Raw genomic sequence first — 17,348 nt, forward strand, 5'->3', positions numbered from 1 at the left:
CTATGGTATTGAATGACATAGCGTCGGATGATGTGGAGTCTGTGTGGGTGGAATTGAGGATCCACAAAGGCAAAAAAAACATAATTGGAGTTGTGTATAGACCTCCTAACAGTGGTCAGGACCAGGGATGCAACATGTACCGGAAATAGAGAAGGCATGTCAGAAAGGCAAGGTTACATTGATCATGGGAGACTTCAATATGCAGGTGGACTGGGTAAATAATGTTGCTAGTGGATCTAAAGAAAGGGAATTCATGGAATGCTTACAGGATGGCTTTTTGGAACAGCTTGTCATGGAGCCCACAAGAGAGCAGGCTATTCTGGACCTAGTGCTTTGCAATGAACCAGACTCTATAAAAGATCTTAAAGTAAGGGAACCCTTAGGAAGTAGCGACCATAATATGGTAGAGTTCAGTCTGGAGTTTGAAAGGGAGAAGGCAAAATCGGATGTAATGGTGTTACAGTTGAATAAAGGTAATTATGAGGGCATGAGAGAGGAACTGACGAAAATAGACTGGAAGCAGAGGCTAACCGGGAAGACAGTAGAGCAAAAATGGCTGGAGTTTGTAGGTATAATTGAGGACACTGTACAGAGGTTCATTCCCAAGAAACAAAAGATTAACCGGGGAGGGATTAGACAACCTTGGCTGACAAAGGAAGTCAGGAAATGTATTAAAGAAAAAGAGAGATCCTATAAAGTGGCTAAGAACAGTGGGAAATCAGAAGATTGGGAAGGATACAAAAGCAAACAGAGGATAACAAAGAGTGTAATAAGAAATGAGAGGATCAAATATGAAGGTAGGCTAGCCAGTAATATTAGAAATAATAGTAAAAGTTTCTTTCAGTACATAAGAAACAAACGACAGGCAAAAGTAGACATTGGGCCACTTCAAACTGATGCAGGAAGCCTAGTGATGGGAGATAAGGAAATAGCAGGAGAACTTAACAAGTACTTTGCGTCAGTTTTCACAGTGGAAGACATGAGTAATATCCCAAAAATTAAAGGGTGTCACGGGGCTGAGTTGAGTATGGTTGCCATTACGAAAGAGATAGTGCTAGAAAAGTTAAAAAGTCTTAAAATTGATAAATCTCCTGGCCCCGATGGGATACACCCTAGAGTTCTGAGAGAGGTGGCTGAGGAAATAGCAGAGGCATTAGTTGAGATCTTTCAAGAGTCACTGGAGTCAGGAAAGGTCCCGGATGATTGGAAGATGGCTGTTGTAACCCCCTTGTTCAAGAAAGGATCAAGGCAAAAGATGGAAAATTATAGACCAATCAGCTTAACCTCGGTTGTTGGTAAAATTCTAGAATCCATCATTAAGGATGAGGTTTCTAAATTCTTGGAAGAGCAGAGTCTGATTAGAACAAGTCAACATGGATTTAGTAAAGGGAGGTCATGCCTGACAAACCTGTTGGAATTTTTTGAAGAGGTAACAAGTAGGTTAGACCAGGGAAACCCAGTGGATGTGGTCTATCTAGACTTTCAAAAGGCCTTTGATAAGGTGCCACACGGGAGGCTGCTGAGCAAGGTGAGGGCCCATGGTGTTCGAGGTGAGCTACTGGGATGGATTGAGGATTGGCTGTCTAACAGAAGGCAGAGAGTTGGGATAAAAGGTTCTTTTTCAGAATGGCAGCCGGTGACGAGCGGTGTCCCACAGGGTTCGGAGCTGGGGCCACAGCTGTTCGCATTATATATTAATGATTTGGATGAGGGAACCGGGTGCATTCTAGCGAAGTTTGCTGATGATACGAAGTTAGGTGGACAGGCAGGTAGTACTGAGGAAGTGGGGAGGCTACAGAAGGATCTAGACAGGTTGGAAGAGTGGTCCAGGAAATGGCTGATGGAATTTAACGTGAGCAAGTGCGAGGTCTTGCACTTTGGCAAAAAGAATAAAAGCATAGACTACTTTCTAAACGGTGAGAAAATTAATAAAGCCAAAGCACAAAGGGATCTGGGAGTGCTAGTCGAGGATTCTCTAAAGGTAAACATGCAGGTTGAGTCCGTGATTAAGAAAGCGAATGCGATGTTGTCTCTTATCTCAAGAGGGTTGGAATATAAAAGCAGAGATGTACTACTAAGACTTTATAAAGCTCTGGTTAGGCCCCATTTGGAGTACTGTGTCCAGTTTTGGTCCCCACACCTCAGGAAGGACATACTGGCACTGGAACGTGTCCAGCGGAGATTCACATGGATGATCCCTGGAATGACAGGTCTAGCATATGAGGAACGGCTGAGGATACTGGGATTGTATTCGTTGGAGTTTAGAAGATTAAGGGGAGACTTAATAGAGACGTACAATATAATACATGGCTTTGAAAAGGTGGATGCTAGGAAATTGTTTCCGTTAGACGAGGAGACTAGGACCCGTGGACACAGCCTTAGAATTAGAGGGGGTCATTTCAGAACAGAAATGTGGAGACATTTCTTCAGCCAGAGAGTGGTGGGCCTGTGGAATTCATTGCCACGGAGTGCAGTGGAAGCCGGGACGCTAAATGTCTTCAAGGCCGAGATTGATAGATTCTTGTTGTCTAGAGGAATTAAGGGCTATGGGGAGAACGCTGGTAAGTGGAGCTGAAATGCGCATCAGCCATGATTGAATGGCGGAGTGGACTCGATGGGCCGAATGGCCTTACTTCCACTCCTATGTCTTATGGTCTTATGGTCTTAAGGATAGAGAAGAGATTTACCAGAAAGGTTCTGCGGGTGAGCTATTACAATAATGTGGATAGACTGGAGAAGCTGGGATGGTTCCTCCTTGAACAGGGAAGGCTGGAGGAGGTTTGTTAGAAACTACTTTCAATGCTGAAGTGCTGATAATCAGAGGATACAGGTGTAAAGTGACTCACAAAAGAAAAGGCAAAATTTAAATAAAACCTTTTCATGTGGTGAATTTTGAATGCATGGCCAGGACTAAATTGGTCTTCAAAAAGATGAATGGTTTAAGGAGAAAAAATACAGGGGAATGATACGAAGTGGATTGCTCTTAAAAAGAGCCATCCCAGCTTCGATGGTCCAATGGTCTCCTTCTGCCACCCTGCTTCACAATTCTATGATTATAGCTGAGCTCTAATGCGCACAGACTGCGAAACCATTATACATCATATCAGGAACAGTGGCTCCAGCTGCAGGATTACTGGAGACAGCATAAGAGCTGTCAGAAGTACTTGTACTGGCAACTCACCAGAACTGAGAGGAAACCAACCTTCACAAGGTGAATGAGACGGAAACCGTGTTGTTCAACTGGCTGAACAGCATTCAGTGTCAAACAAGGAGACAGCACGCAATGACAATGTGGCAGAGAAAAAAGCTTCCCAATTTTAATACAAAGGAAAGCAATGAAGTCTACTTACAGCCATTAAATGGACGAGCACTGAAACCAGCATGAGGTTTCCTGGACTCAACCAAATAAAAATAAGGATGCTGGAAATCTGAAAAAAAAACAAATTGTTGGAGAAACTCCTGTCTCTTCTTAAAATATAACACTCCGTAAATTGCAATTTACTTTGCATTTTGCTATGATCCATTGAATTACAATTATGTATCAGATTAATGCAGTGCATGGAACAGATATAGGACCATGAAAAACTTTTTTTCATTCATACATGGGACATGGGAATCGCTGGCTGGGCCAACAGTTATTGCCCATGCCTAATTGCCCACAGGACAGTTAAGGGTCAACTACATTGCTGTGGGTCTACAGTCACATGTAGGCCAGATCAGGTAAAGAAGGCAGTTTCCTTCCCTAAAGGACATTAGTGAACCCCGTGGGATTTTCTGACAATCTGGTTACATGGTCATCAGACTCTTAATTCCAGAATTTATTGAGTTCAAATTCCATCATCTGCCAGAGGAAGTGGTGGATGCAGATACAGTTACAAAATTTGAAAGACGTTTGGATAAGTACATGAATAGGAAAAGTTTAGAGAAATATGGACCAAACACAGGCAGGTCCATAGTTTGGGAGCATGGTCAGCTGGACTACAGGGTCGGTTCCACACTGTATGACTAGCTGCTGTGGTAGGATTCAAACCTGGGTCCCTAGAACATTGTTAAGAGTATGTTGCTGGAAAAGCACTGCAGGTCAGGCATCATCCGAGGAGCAGGAGAAGCGACGTTTTGGGCATAAGCCCTTCATCAGGAATGAGGCTTGTGGGCCAAGGGTGAGAGATAAATGGGAGGGGGGTGATGCTGGGGGGAAGGTGGCTGAGAAAGCGATAGGTGGATGAAGGTGAGGGTGAAGGTGATAAGTCAGATGGCGGGAGTGATGGACAGGTCTGGAGGGCGGTACTGAGTTGGAGGCTTGGGATTGGGATAATGTGCGGGGAGGGGAAATGAGGAAGCCGTTGAAATCGACATTGATCCCATGTGGTTGCAGGGTCCCAAGGTGGAATATGAGGTGTTCCTCCTCCAGGCATTGGGTAGTAACAGTTTGGCGGTGGAGGAGGCCCAGGACCTGCATATCCTTGATGGAGTGGGAAGGAGAGTTGAAACGTTCAGTCACGGGGTAGTGGGGTTTATGGGTGCAGGAGTCCCAGAGGTATTCTCTGAAACAATCCGCAAAAAGGCATCCCGTCTCCCCAATGTAGAGTAGACCACACCAGGTGCAACAGATGTAGTAGATGACATTGGTAGAGGTACAGGTAAATTTCTGACAGATGTGGAAGGATCCTGTGGGGCCTTGGACAGAGGTGAGGGGAGTGATGTGGGTGCAGGTGGCAGGGAAAGGTCGAGAGTGTGGTGCTGGGAAAGCACAGCAGGTCAGGCAGCATCTGAGGAGCATCTGGGTCTCTGAATTAGTTGTCCAGTGATAATAACACTAGGCCCATCACCTTCCCTCGTTTGAAATAATTGAGTTGAGCAGACTTTGAAAAGCAGTGTTTGCTGATTCTGACATCTGTGAACAATTATACATGCACTGTTATTTGGGAATGCAGGGATCAAAATGTAGACTTTATGTGTGATGTCAGACGCAAATAAATTACTTTGTGCAGGCAGGGAAGCATGTGATTTTGAACTGGGCTTCATTGTTAGGGAGAGGGTATGACAGATGGGTTTTTCTGACAATCAGGTATCATGGGTATCAAGGCACAGGGCACCCCAAGAGTGAGAAGGAAATGGTACTCAGAACCTGGATCTCAATCTCCTCTCCTCTCATTCTCGGGTTTTCCTGCTAATCTCTTACACCCCACCTCAAGGCATCCCACTGAAAGCTGCTCACATGTGATTTAAAGCAACACCAGCCGCAGGGCGTCAGGGTCAGCAAACACAGCCATTTTGAAATCATTGTGAAATGTGAAATTTGATTCTTCTTTAGCTTGTTGCATGCATTGTGCTGCAACCTTCTCTACTAAGACTATAGCCACTGTAAATGCAAGTGAATGTGATGTTTATGAGCAATCGGTTCAGCTGAAAAATGTGGGTGCAATGGAATTGTTTGCCTCGTGAAGTGGGGAAACATTGGGAACCACTGCCTTAGTGGTTTTTGTCTAACACAGATAATGATCATTACCAGACAATGTTTCATACAACATTATGAGGCAATGGGCTTTATTATTAAGAGCTCTGCAGACATCATGAATCATCAAGGGAAATCTGTTCAATGAATGGGATTCAATGTGTCAAGTTGCAGGCAACAGGATTCATTCAGTAAAGTTGTTATGAAGATGGGAATCATTTGTTGGGCAGTAAAAGGTAAGAGCCATCCATAGTGCTTGTGAAAAGGCAGGAATCATCCATTTTATTCATAGAAGACAGGAGTCCTATACGTGACGGCATGAATTCTCCAATTTGACTACAGGAAAACCTTACACCAGCACTTTTTTAGATTTAGATTTAGATTACTTACAGTGTGGAAACAGGCCCTTCGGCCCAACAAGTCCACACCGCCCCGCCGAAGCGTAACCCACCCATACCCCTACATCTACCCCTTACCTAACACTACGGTCAATTTAGCATGGCCAATTCACCTGACCTGCACATCTTTGGAGTGTGGGAGGAAACCGGAGCACCCGGAGGAAACCCACGCAGACACGGGGAGAATGTGCAAACTCCACACAGTCAGTCGCCTGAGGCGGGAATTGAACCCGGATCTCTGGCGCTGTGAGGCAGCAGTGCTAACCACTATGCCACCGTGCCGCCCAAACACGGTGGAGAATTAAGTGTCTCAAATAAATAATCACAACAGTAAAAGGGAAAAAACAATATTGTCAGGAAGATTTAATTTCTGAGATAGGCCAGATAAAAACAGAATTGACATCATGAAGAACAGTGAAGATATAAACACTGAACTAGACACTGAATCAGATTTCAATAAATGTTGTATTCAACTGGGACAATAACTGATAGCATAGAAGTAAGCACAAATACTTTTGATGAGGTTCTGCAAGCTTTTGGCAATTACTCTAACTCCAGAACAACTAAAATTCTGAAAGAGAAAGATTTGGCAGAAAAGTTTGGTATCCACAGAAATACATATATAAAGAATTAGGGTTATAATATAAAATTTAATGAATAATCTTCATAGGTTAGTGGTAAAATGTGACTATGGATCATTGAATTCAGAACTTGAAGGGTCAGAATTTTTGTTGGAATTCCTGATGTGTCTTTGTCAGACCTATTACAAACAAAAGAAGATCTGACTTTGGAGACCAAATACAACAGCAGCAGAAGTGCACAGAAGAATGTGTCTCTATCGTTAGCATTGCATGAAAGGATGGCCAGCCTGAAGAGTTAGTGGGTTTTTAATGAATGTCAACAAACACATATTTTCAATGCTGACAGCACTTTACGAATGTAGATGATTTACTGGTATGTTATGGAAAACTGGGTATTCTAGTTTCTCTTTTTGGGGAGATATCTAGGAAAGGATACACTTCAGCTCTGATGAAGAGTCTTCTAGATTCAAAATGTGAACTTGCTTTCTCTCCATGAATGCTGCCTGACCCGCTGTGATCTCCAGTAGTTGTTGTTTTCAGTTCAGATTCCAGCATCTGCAGTAATTTGCTCTTACACTCGTGTCACCTGGGAATTGCAAGGTCTAAAAGCATTGAAGATCTCAGAACCTATTCTGAAACCTGTGGATAACCAGGGTTGGCAGAAATGTTTTCCACACTATCAACACAGAACAGAGTTCAGACAGCAAAGGTCATCAAGGTACGTGAAGAGATGTGAATGAAGACAAAGAAAATAAGCAGCATCTACATTTAGGGTGTGGGTTTACTCGCTGAGCTGTAGGTTTGATATCCAGACGTTTCATTACCTGGCTAGGTAACATCATCAGTGGCAACCTCCAAGTGAAGCGAAGCTGTTGTCTCCTGCTTTCTATTTATATGTTTGTCCTGGATGGGGTTCCTGGGGTTTGTGGTGATGTCATTTCCTGTTCGTTTTCTGAGGGGTTGATAGATGGTATCTAGATCTATGTGTTTGTTTATGGTGTTGTGGTTGGAGTGCCAGGCCTCTAGGAATTCTCTGGCATGTCTTTGCTTAGCCTGTCCCAGGATAAATGGTGTTTTCTTTTACATTACATCTACATTATGGTGACAAATCATCCAGAGAGCTCATGCAATGTGGTGAACTGTGATGATTCATCAATCAATTCCTTGAGGCATATTTCTAGGGGCAATTTCTGTCTGATAAGCAGGTATTATAGGACCAAATTCTCCAACACCTAACTTAAAATCCCTAACAATGTGCATTTATGTAGCACCTACTAATGTACTGAATCATCATAAAGTATATCACAAGAACATTAGTTAAAGAAATTGTGACAACGAGCCACAAACCGATACATTGTGATAGGACCAGCTTAGTCAAGGGGCAAGTTTTAAGGTACACCTTAAAAAATATGAGAGAGTCTGAAGGGGTGAGATGGCTTAGCAAGGAAAAGCTAAAGCCTATGTTTTTCATAGCAGTATGTAGCTAAGGATATTCTAACAGAAACTGAACACAATGAGATTGATGACAAATCCAGTGCATTTGCATAGAACCTTGCTCAGAATCAGGTAATTCGACCTGAAATAATTCCACAAAGGCTGGTATCCCATCACCAAGTCATCCTATATTTACACACGGATAGTCCACAACACTGACCCAGCTCGCTCAGAGTTGGGTCCGAGAGTGAACAGAGTGTTTAACACTCCTGTTATATCTGTCAGCCAGGGCTCCCTGATTGGACCTGAGTAACAGCCCCAATTGGGGAACTCATATTCTATGAGGTCCACTTGACTGACCTCGTTCCAATCACTGCATAACCGAACTGGTCTCTGCTGCTTGCTTATATTTTACACAAGCCTCTTTCTAACTCTCTTCAGTCAACCCCCATCAACTTAAAGAACAACTCTTCTCTCCCTCTTTGTAGATATCCATCTTCCCTTTAAATGTATCTATTTTATTTGTCTCAATAATTCCCTGTGATAGTGAGCTCACATTTTCATCAGTCTCTCAGTAAAACAGTTAACAATTAGTGCACCAATCAGGCTCTTATAGAACAGTGATAGTGACCCTACCTCTGAACTAAGAGGCCCGAGTTCATGCCTGTGCCAAAATGTAAGTTAACATGTGTAAACAGGATGATGTTATAAAAACATATAATTGGACGCACTAATCAGATTATCAAAACATTTGGTGAGTAAACATTTGGTCGTCAACCATCATTAACCTGTTCTGAACTGTGGCTCAGAAATTAAAATTGTTTTAAAAGTGCATATATAACAATAAAAAGAAATGAGGTAAGTTTTCACACCAAGTAAACTTAACTCTGGTTAACTGGTAATGTGGATGAGTCAGCTGATTTTTTTGATGTGTTTGTACTCTTAGCTTGTGTTTCAGCTGTAAGCATCTACGTGCAGGTGTTATTATGCACACGTGTATGTAGGTGTGTTAGTATGTCAGTGGGCATTAGTGTGTGTGTGATTGAGTTTGACTTATTGTCACATGTATCAAGATACAGTGAAAAGTGTTGTTTTGTGTGCTAAGTCAGGAGGGCAAAAAGGTGACATGAGCTAGCAAAGGGAAATAGGGTTTAGGAGAATTCAAAGGTATTCTACAAATACATTAAAGACAAAAGAGTAACTATGGAGAGAATAGGACCCCTTAAAGATCAACAAGGCTGTCTATGCATGGTTAGTAAGTTTTCAGATGACACCAAAATTGTTGGTGTGATGGACAGTGAAGAAAGTTATCTCAGAGTACAACAGGATTTTGATCTGATGGGCCATTAGGCTGAGAGTTGCAGATGGAGTTTAATTTTGATAAATGTGAGCTGTTGCACTTTAGTATACAATTAATTGTAGGGTTCTGGGGAGTGTTGCCGAACAAAAAACCTTGAGGTTGAGCTTCATAGTTCCTTGAAAGTGGAGTCGCAGGTGGACAGGCTGGTGAAGAAGGCATTTGATATTCTTGCCTTTATTGGTCAGTGTATTGAGTATAGGAGTTGAGAGGTCATGTTGCAGTTGTACAAGACATTAGTTCGGCCACTTTTGGAAAACTGCATTCAATTCTGGTCTCCCTGTTATAGGCTGGATGTTGTGAAACTTGAAAGGGTGCAGAAAAGACTTACAAGGATATTGCCAGGGTTGCAGGTTTGAGCTATAGGGAGAGGCTGAATAGGCTGGAGCTATTTTCCCTGGAATGTTGGAGACTGAGGGGTGACGTTATAGAGATGTATAAAATCATGAGGGGCGCGGATAGAGTTTATAATCAAGATCTTTTTCACCAGGGTAAGGAAGTCCAAAACTAAGCATAGGTTTAAGTTGATAGGGGAAAGATTTAAAAGGGATCAAATGGGCAACTTTTTCACACTAGGTGTTGTGCATGCTAAGAATGAGCTGCCAGAGGAAGTGGTGGGACTAGTACAACTACAACATTTATACAGTCAGAGATGTACAGCATGGAAACAGACCCTTCGGTCCAACTTGTCCATGTCTACCAGATATTCCAACCCAATCTAGTCCCAACTGCCAGAACCCGGCCCATATCCCCCCAAATGCCTCTTAAATGTTGCACCACAGCCTCCACCACAGCTCATTCCATATATGTACCACCCTCTGCGTGAAAACGTTGCCCCTTGGGTCTCTTTTATATCTTTCCCCTCTCACCCTAAATCTATGCCCTCTAGTTCTGGACTCTCCAACCCCAGGGAAAAGACTTGGCCTATTTATCCTATCCATGCCCCTCATGATTTTGTAAACCTCTAAGGTCACTGCTCAGCCTCCAATGCTCCAGGGAAAACAGCCCCAGCCTGTTCAGACTCTCCCTGTAGCTCAGATCCTCCAACTTTGGCAACATCCTTGTAAATCTTTTCTGAACCCTTTCACGTTTCAGAACATCTTTCTGATAGGAAGGAGACCAGAATTGCACACAATATTCCAACAGCGGCCTAACCAATTGCAACATGACCTCCCAACTCCTGTACTCAATACTCTGACCAATAAAGGAAAGCACACCAAACGCCTTCTTCACTGTCCTATCTACCTGCGACTCCACTTTCAAGGAGCTATGAACCTGCACTCCAAGGTCTCTTTGTTCAGCAACACTCCCTAGGACCTTACCATTAAGTGTATAAGTCCTGCTAAGATTTGTTTTCCCAAAATGCAGCACCTCGCATTTATCTGAATTAAACTCCATCTGCCACTTCTCAGCCCACTGGCCCATCTGGTCAAGACCTGTTGTAATCTAAGGTAACCCTCTTTGCTGTCCACTACACCTCCAATTTTGGTGTCATCTGCAAACTTACTAGCTGTACCTCTTATGCTCGCATCCAAATCATTTATATAAATGATGAAAAGTAGAGGGCCCATCACCGATCCTTGTGGCACTTCACTGGTCACAGGCCTCCAGTCTGAAAAACAACCCTCCACCACCACCCTCTGTCTTCTACTTTTGAGCCAGTTCTGTATCCAAATGGCTAGTTCTCCCTGTATTCCATGAGATCTAACCTTGCTAATAAGTCTCCCATGGGGAACCTTGTCGAACGCCTTACTGAAGTCCATATAGATCACATCTACTGCTCTGCCCTCATAAATCTTCTTTGTTACTTCATCAAAAAACTCAATCAAGTTTGTGAAACATGATTTCCCACGCACAAAGCCATGATGACTATCCCGAATCAGTCCTTGCCTTTCCAAATACATGTGTATCCTGTCCCTCAGGATTCCCTCCAACAACTTGCCCACCACCAAGGTCAGGCTCACTGGTCTATAATTCCCTGGCTTGTCCTTACCACCCTTCTTAAACAGTGGCACCACGTTTGCCAACCTCCAGTCTTCCGGCACCTATATGTTTGAGTAAATATCTCTCTCAGCTCTACTATGTATCAAAGTTAGTGTCAAACCCAGAATCAGGTCAATTAAATAATAATGAGATGCTGGAGAAACTCATCAGGTCTGACAGAATCTGTGTAAAGAAAAACAGTTAATTCCAACTGTACTCAATAATCAAGGGGCAACAGAAGACGAAATAAACACAATTGCTATCATGAGAAAAACATTCTAAGGAAAATAATGGGGCTAAAGTCAGATTCATTCCCTGGATCTGATGGGATGCATCCTGGGATATTAAAAGTAGCAGTTACAAAGATAGTGGTAGCAAATTGCCAAGAGTCCCTAGGTTTTGGAAAAGTTAGAGGATTGGGAGGCTGTCAACGTAACACTATTTAAAAAAATGGAAACAAAAAAAAAATCCACACAGGTAACTATAGTACAGTCAACCTAATATTACTCATCAAGAAAAGGACATTTAGAAATAGAAATGATCAAGCAGAGACAACATGGCTTCACAGGAAGGAAATCACATCTGACAGATTTATTTGAATTCCTTGAGGAGGTAGCAAGCAAGACACAAACGACAAGCAGCAGATGTAATATATTTGAGCTTCCAGAAGCCATTTGATAATATATCACATATTAGACTACATAATAACAGACAGGTGTGCTGAAGGTAGTATATTAGCATGGATAGACGAGTGGTTAACTAATAGAAGACAACTTTGGATCTGGGGGCATTTTCAGAGTGGTAGCAAATAAAACTAGAGGGTCACAGAAATGAAGAAAATGAATGTACTATAGTGGATGATGCAATAATAGGTGGGCAGGCAAGTGTTGAGGGTGACATAAAGAATCTGAAGAGAGATATAGACAGGTTAAGTGAACAGAAAATCCAGATGGAATATGACGTGGAAAAATCTAATTTTACACACTGACAGGAAGAACAGAGAAGTCAAATACTATCGATATGGATAGGAACTGTAGAAAACTACAACACAGGGATTTGGGAGTCCTCCTGCATAAGTCACAAAAAGCTAGCATACAAATGCAGCAGGTAAAAGGGAAAGCAAATGGAATGATGGCCTTTATTTCAATGGGAATAAGTACAAAAATAAGGAATTTTTGCTGAGACCATACAAAGACTTAATTAGACTACACCTGAAATACTATGAACAATTTGGAGCCCCTTATTTAAGCAAAGATATACAGGCATTGGAGCCAGTCAGCAAAAGGTTCAATGGTCCTAGATATGGAAGTCCTGTTAATAAAAGGAAAGGTTGAGTCGGTTGGGCTTGTACTCATTGGTGTTCAGAAGAATGAGACACAACTTTATTGAAACAATTTCTTAAATGGGTTGATAAAGTAGATACGGAGGCAGATCCACCTTGTGGGAGAGTCTACAAACAGATGGGACATGGCTGTCACTTTAAAAAGGCATCTGGATGGATATATGAATAGGAAGGATTTAGAGGGATATGGGCCAAATGCTATTGAATGGGACTAGATTAATTAAGGATATCTGGTCGGCATGGATGAGTTGGACTGAAGTGTCTATTTCTGTGCTGTACAGCCCTATGACTTTATGTGTGTGGGTGTTAGTGTAATGTTGATAAAATGTTTTCAGGTCTTTTCATTCTCACAACCATAGAGTTGCAACCTCACTGAGGCCTCCCATTTTCATCTCACCTTCACCCCTGTATCAGCTTATCTGCTGCTAAAACCCTCACTCTTATGTTACATCTTGACCTGACTGTTTCAACGTATTACTGGCTAGTTGCCCAACTCACATTTTGTAAATATGACATCATTCAAAGCTCTGCTGACAATATCTTGTCTTGAACCGAGTCCCATTCCCCTACCACCCTGTCCTTCCTGACCTACATTCACTTGCTGTCAATGCCACATCTGGATTTTAAAAGTCTCATCTGTGTGTTGAAATTCCTACATGTCTTTGTCCTTTCCTGTTCCTGTCACCTCTTCTAGTCTCACAAATCTCCAAGGTACCTTTGCTTCTTGATTCCTGACCTCTTGTGCATCCAGATATTAGTCATTCCACCAATGGTGATCATGTGGCAGGTGGGACTAGATTGGGTTGGGATATCTGGTCGGCATGGACGGGTTGGACCAAAGGGTCTATTTCCATGCTGTACATCTCTATAACTCTATGACTCTATGATCTTCAGTTGTCTTGGCCCCAAGCAGTGGAATATCCTCCCTGTCCCTCTCCAGCTCTCTACCTCACCATCTTCCTTCATGACAATCCTTAAAATACCCCTTAAAACCTCTGTCCCAAGCTTTTGATCACAGTCACAGCTGTTTATGTGACTTGGTGTCATTTTGAAACTGAAATTGTCTGTTGTATACAACAGTTTATCCAAATGTACTTTCCTGTAGCCCCTCTTATTAAAGTAGTGACCTCCTCCTACATTCATATGTCATCAAGGTCCTGCTGTAATGCTGTTGGAAATTGTTCACATAAACTCAGAGAGACTTATCCATATTGGTACAACTCTGTATCGACTTGCTTCTGATGCTAGCCAGATCGGTGTGTTTCATGCAATCACAGCACAAACTTCCTGTCGTTGGCTGGTGAAGCAGCAAATCCTGCATCCTCAGCAGGTGACTAAGCACCCCACAGCCAGCAGTCACTAACCTGCTACCTGGCAGGACCAGAGCCTGCATTTCCCACTTTACACGGGACCTGGTGGCACCAAAGTAATTGAAGGATTACAGATGCCAATCTACCCTGCAACCCCACCTCCCTAACAAAGCTGGAGAGCACAGCAATCACTTCCAGACAGTTTCACCTCAGAGACATCACTTATGTTTGGTAATAGCATAAAACAGTTGATGGTGAGTCAGCAGCTGATTCCACTGGATGCACTGATTCACTTTCCCCTTTTAAGGGCATTAGCATGCACCAGTTCCATCTCTCCAGACTTTTTTTATGTTCAAATAATTCCCTTCTGACAAGTCTGCCAAGGACAAATCTCCAAGCCAGTTTCATTCTGACATTCAGTGGTGGACAGAAGTATTTATAAAAAACAGACTAATTAAATGAATTAAAAGAAAAGTTGATGACAAAGGGACTGGTTGTAATTATCTTGATATTTAGCTGATGAGAGTTCCTTCAAAAAGGATGTTACGTTTTCCTCATTCAGAAAAGAAATGCAGTGATTGATAGTGAGCTGACAACGTCCAGAGGAGACAATAGAAGCTGCAGACAGCTGACCATTCCTGGCCAGAATAATACTTCTGTTTGGTGGAAAACCACCCCCACCAATGGTGCCACAGGTCACCAGAAACAATCAACAGTGCCCACAAATGTACCGTGGTGCGCATCATCGGGCATCCTGAGTAATTATCAGATCCTCAGAGGCATTAAAATGTCAGAGTTTATCCCGGCTCTCAAATGTTTCTGTGTGTGTGTGTGTCTTGTATTAGGTGTTGTACAGTGTAGTGTTTGTACTGCATTTGTGTCTGAGTGTTGTACTGTGTGTAAGTGAGTGTGAATCTATCTGCATGTGAGTGTTATACTGTTCAGTATCTATACTGCATGTCTGTATATGTGTTAGTACTGTGTGCCTGTATTCTGTGTCTGTCGTCAAGGTCCTGCTGTAATGCTGTTGGAGATTGTTCACATAAACTCAGAGATTTATAATATATTATTGTTTGAGAAGTTGGTGCTGAGGCTGAACTAATTTTAAAAAAAAATTAGTTTTGCCAAGTTGACTTGTTTTCTTTTCACAGTGAGTCACAATAACATTTCTGAGAAATCACGTGAGTAAGAGAAAAGCCTAGAGAAAGAAGAATAAATAACAATACAACACAGGAACAGGCCTTTCGGCCCTCCAAGCCTGCACTGACACATATTGCCCTTCCATATTAAAACAGTCTTCACTTACAGGATCTGTATCCCTTTATTCCCTTCCTATTCATGTATTTGTTCAGCTGTTGTTGTGTCAGCTCCCCCTACCTCCTCTGGCAGAGTGATCCAGGGACTCACCACCCTTTGTGTGAACAACTTGCCTCACACATCTCTTTTAAACATCTCCCCTCGTAACTTGAACCTGTGTCCCCTAATAATTGACCCCTCTACCTTGGGAAAAAAGCCTCATACTTCCCACTCTATCCATGCCATTCACAATCTTATAAACTTCTACCAGATCATCCTCAACCTTCTGCGTTCAAATGAAAACAAACCCAGTCTATCCAACCTTTCTTCATAGCTAAAATCCCCCATACCTGGCAACATCCTGGTAAATATTTTCTGTACCCTCTCTAAAGCATCCACATCCTACTGGTAGCGTGGTGACCAGACTGTACGCAATATTCCAAATGTGGCCTAACTAAAGTTCTATTAAGCTGCAGCATAACTTGACTATCCTCATACTCAATGCCTGTTCCAATGAAGGCAAACATGCCATAGGCCCTTTTTACTCTCTTATCTACCTGCACTGCCACCTTCAGTGATCTGCGGACTTACACACCCAGATCTCTCTGCATATCAATACTCCTAAAGGTTCTGCCATTCACTGTATGATTTCCACCTGTACTTGACCTCCCAAAATGCATCACCTCACGTTTGTCTGGATTAAGCTCCAACTGCCATTTTTCTGCCCATGCCTCCAACTGATCTATATACTGCTGAATCCTCTGACAATCCTCCTCACTATCCATAACTCCACCAATCTTAGTATCATCCGCAAACGTACTAATTAGACAAGCTACATTGTTCTCCAAATCATTTACATAGATCATGAACAGCAGAGACCCCAGCACTGATCCCTGTGGAACACCATGAGTCACAGCCCTCCATTCCAAGAAGAATCCTTCCATCACCACCCTCTGTCTCCTATGTCAAAGCCAGTTCAGTATCCATCTTGTCAGCTCACCCTTGATACCATGTGACTTCACCTTTGTACCAGTTTGCCATGAGGAACCTTGTCAAATGTTTTACTGAAGTCTTTGTAGACAAAATTAACCACTTTTCCCTCATCAACCGTCTTTGTCACCTCCTCAAAAAACTCGAGCAAGTTTGTGAGGTTCAACCTCCCCTGCACAAAACCATGCTGTCTGTCACTAATAAGTCCATCTGCTTTTAAATGCCTATAGATCTTGTCCCTGAGAATAATATTTTCCAATATTATTCCTACCATCGAAATGAGGCTCATAGGCCTCGTAATTTCCTGATTATCCCTGCTCTCTTTTTAAACTTTGGGATAACATTGGCAATTCTTCAGTTCTCTGGGACCTCACCTATGACCAACAGGGATACAAAGATGTCTGTCAATGCTCCAGCAATTTATTCTCTTGCTTCACTTGATATTTTGGGATAGATCCCTTCAGGACCCGATGACTTATCTACCTGAATACCTTTTAAGACACACAACACCTTTTCCTTTTTAATAACAACTTGGCTTAGAAACTCAACGCTCCCTTCCCTGAAATCATCCTCCACCAATTCCTTCTCTTTAGTGAAGACCAACACAAAGTATTCATTAGGACCTCACCTTCCCCTTCAGGCTCCACACACAGATTCTCTCCTTTGTCCTTGAGTGGACCAACTTTTTCCCAACTCACCTTTTTGTTTTTTATATATGTATAAAAAGCCTTGCGATTCTCCTTAATCCTGTTCACATATCATGCCAAACCTATCCTGCATTCCCATAGGAACATACCACTCCTGAACTCTTATCAACTACCATTTGAAATACTCCCACATGTCCGATGTGGATTTACCCTTAAACAGCTGTGTTATGAAGGTGTAGGTGTGCACTGTACCTTTAAGAGAAATTGGAGGCTGGCACGGAACTAGAGGGGCAAGAGTGTGCTGAAAGAATTTAAAATTTGACTGCGAAACCAATAGTGCAGATGGGTTGCCACGATACAAAAACAAATTCAAATTTGACCAATCAGTTTAAATGTTGCCCCAGATACCAAACCCAATCAAATTTGAATTTAGTATTTTGACAACATCAAACCAATGAAATTCCAATGTTTTGGGATGTAAAACTGGACATTTTGAACAGTTAAGGGGAGAACTGCCAAGGGGCACCAAGGTGGCTCAGTGGTTAGCACTGCTGC

General features: G+C 42.4%; 1 protein-coding gene across 4 annotated transcripts in view; it reads right to left on the minus strand.

Moving 5' to 3' along the window:
- The window catches only part of gpr61 (G protein-coupled receptor 61), a 282,577-nt gene that overhangs the window by 111,525 nt on the left and 153,704 nt on the right, over positions 1–17,348 (minus strand). For all 4 annotated transcript variants that reach the window (XR_011955480.1, XM_072563921.1, XM_072563923.1 and 1 more), the window contains one exon: positions 3,351–3,428. The gene's annotated coding sequence lies outside the window, so the exon portion shown is untranslated. The remainder of the gene's footprint in view (positions 1–3,350; positions 3,429–17,348) is intronic.

The sequence above is a fragment of the Chiloscyllium punctatum genome, chromosome 45 (assembly GCF_047496795.1).
Source record: "Chiloscyllium punctatum isolate Juve2018m chromosome 45, sChiPun1.3, whole genome shotgun sequence".
NCBI lineage: Eukaryota > Metazoa > Chordata > Chondrichthyes > Orectolobiformes > Hemiscylliidae > Chiloscyllium > Chiloscyllium punctatum.